Source organism: Penaeus monodon, chromosome 20, assembly GCF_015228065.2.
Source record: "Penaeus monodon isolate SGIC_2016 chromosome 20, NSTDA_Pmon_1, whole genome shotgun sequence".
Lineage (NCBI taxonomy): Eukaryota > Metazoa > Arthropoda > Malacostraca > Decapoda > Penaeidae > Penaeus > Penaeus monodon.
The window spans coordinates 1,561,560-1,564,372 of NC_051405.1; the positions used below are offsets into that span (position 1 = coordinate 1,561,560).

The 2,813-nt window shown below is 35.2% G+C and overlaps 1 protein-coding gene and 1 long non-coding RNA gene across 3 annotated transcripts in view; both read left to right on the plus strand.

Annotated features, from left to right (window-relative positions):
- Nucleotides 1-1,729, plus strand: part of LOC119585571 — a 10,823-nt gene extending 9,094 nt beyond the window's left edge. The window contains exons 2-3 of the long non-coding RNA XR_005229899.1: nucleotides 12-174; nucleotides 633-1,729. This is a non-coding gene — a long non-coding RNA (uncharacterized LOC119585571). The remainder of the gene's footprint in view (nucleotides 1-11; nucleotides 175-632) is intronic.
- LOC119585570 (treponemal membrane protein B-like) overlaps nucleotides 1-2,813 on the plus strand; it is an 82,946-nt gene that overhangs the window by 57,782 nt on the left and 22,351 nt on the right. The gene's annotated exons all lie outside the window — the stretch shown is intronic.

The window sequence follows — 2,813 nt, forward strand, 5'->3', positions numbered from 1 at the left end:
GATCTTTTCAGTGATGGCTCTTTGAATTTCCCAGAAGAACCCCTTTGACCCTTCCAGATGCACAGCTTCCGCCCTTCCTCAGGTGGTCGTTCCACAAGAGACACAAGAGCCGAAGTTGGCTGCTTGGCTGTGATGAGCGAAAGCACAGGATGCCAGTAAATCCAATGGCTACAGGTAAAAGTGCCAGTACATCCCTTGGTGCCTTAAGCATATGTTTATTACTTGATAAATAACCTGACTCAGGCAGAATAATTAGATTTCATCGCAGAGAGGTCTGGGTGTTCCAAGTGCCTGACTAGTTTTCATTTCCTAACCTTGTTATGAATAGTCAGCTATCAAAAATAACACATTGATTGACAAATATGATTTCATTATTCTACATGTTGTACAAGCTATGACTTACATGACAAACAAATGACCTCCCTCTCTTTTTCAATAACTGGATAATCATACGAGGTTACCCATATGCTATTTCTTTGCTTTCTCTGCCTTTTGGCTTTCTGCCTTTGATACCATCACTAGGGTACCTTGATAAAAGGGCCCTCCATGTGCAGGTTAAATGTTACCATAAGTTACATGTCTAATACATATTCTTTATTTTTTTCTAATTCTCTCCTCCTTTCGTATTGCAGGAAAATTCAGTTAGCGAGTCATCAGTAAAATCTCCATTCTTCTTACGTTACACACCTGTTGTAAAAGAGATTTATGTATAACAAAAATTATTTCTAGTGCTTTCCTTTTCATCTGAATTTACTTGTTTCATGATAAAACATTTCTCAGAAATGTATGGAATTAAATAACAAAGGAAAAAAAATATATGTACTATTTTGCATATGGACAGTGATGACAGTTAATTACCAAGCGATTCCTTCAAAGTTGCATCACTGAGTGCATTTTCTGTGTAAATTGATTACAAGTCACAAGCATTATCAGCCACTATTCAGAATTTCTTTGCTTATAAAATTCATACATTAACTCTAATATCTACACGTCTCTGATATAATGAAACCAAATTAACCTTTTCAATAGGTAAATGGTTTACTGTACATTAATCATGTAAACCTTATCTGTAAGGCTTCCTCTTTGTTGGAGTTCCTATACTTTCATTTATCATTATCAAACCTATATGATTTTAATGTAAGAAGGAAAACATTTTTAAACAGGTATGACTTCTTTGATTTAAATTTGACAAGCTAAAAATCATTCATGTTTTCTCGTGTTCATCCATATCTAAGCAAGAAGGAAAAGAAAAGTTGTCTCGGATCTTTTACATATATTTTGGCACCCAAGTACATGGTATTTTATGGATAGAAAAAATATTCATGGATAATAAGTCATGACGATACAACTGAAACCTTTAAAACATGTTTAATGTTTCTAAAGATCCAAAAACTGTGCAACCAAAAATATTTCAATAATGCCTGTGCTACACCTAGCACTATCTACATTTCTGAATATTTTACACAAAAGATACAATTTCAACAGCTATGAAATCATAATAGTATCTGTTAACCTTACTATATAAAGCCTTGTGACACTGCCACTGAAAAAGTTTAATCAAATGCAAGTGCTATGGAACACAATGACAAAATGTTACCAATGAATAAATATACTTTCTTTGAAACACTTTCTTTATCATTGTCAACATTAGAATCATCCAAGATTTATCATAAAGATTTACACAATGCCATACCCTATCATTATTACCTTCCTTCTTGTAATATAAAGATCATTTACCTAACCATTACAATTTCTTAAACATGTTCCTGGAAATATAACAAAATAAATGATAAAGTCTCCCTGATCGAACATGCCTTACGACCTGCTTTGGTGCCCACTCTGCCTAATTCAATGACCCCGCCAACGAGAGACTTAACCTACCAATATACAAAAAGCTGCCGAGTGCTACATACAGTGCAGTTCTTACGAAATTCATCATAATGTACAATGAAACATGATATGCAAGAATGAAATATCAAAAGGTGTTCAAGGCCGCTCCCCCCCCCCCCTTCAGAAGAAGAGAAGCTGAATTAAAAGTGGTTTCTTTCTCTCCTTTTCTAAAGGACGTGGAGGGGAAGAGCGCACCAAAAGTGGAACACAGAAAAGAGTTCACAGGCGCGCAGTAGTAAGAGCATGTAACTTGGCTCCGTGTGTGACGTGCAGCAGCCGGGGGGGGGGGGAGGCTACAGCACAGACCCGGAGCCAAAAACAATCAATGAAGGAAAACTTTACTTATACCCTAACGAACAACATGACGAGGAGAGACTCGAAAGGAAAAATATAGATTTGGAATGGAATCATGGGAAGAACAAGTTTCCAATCAGTCTTTTCATAAAAAGTTCCTGGTAACTTAACTGCTTCATCTTTGCAGCATCTTTGCCCCTCTTATCATACTTTCTGATAAATAAAGTTTTTTTTTCTATGTATACCATTGGAATAGTAAGTCTTATAATTAAACAAACATGAATTATTGCAAAAACTGCCACATTCTCTTTGGATTATACCTGACTCATATATATATAGACTCACAATATGTAGGTGTATATAACAAATACCTTTTATTTTCTACTTACCCTTGTGGACATCCTAACATAAAATGTCCAAGAATGGACGACATATTTACTTTGTCTTCTACCAAGTGCATGGTAGTTTCTTTTCTTTCTTGTTTTTCTTGGTCCTCGTAAGTTCTAAAAACCTTTTCTTGATTTTATTGGTTCCTTTCAACACTCATGTAGCAATGATATAACTAACACAATAATTGACAAACTATAAATGTCCTTTTATACAATAATCAGTTAGGAACAGTAACCCAG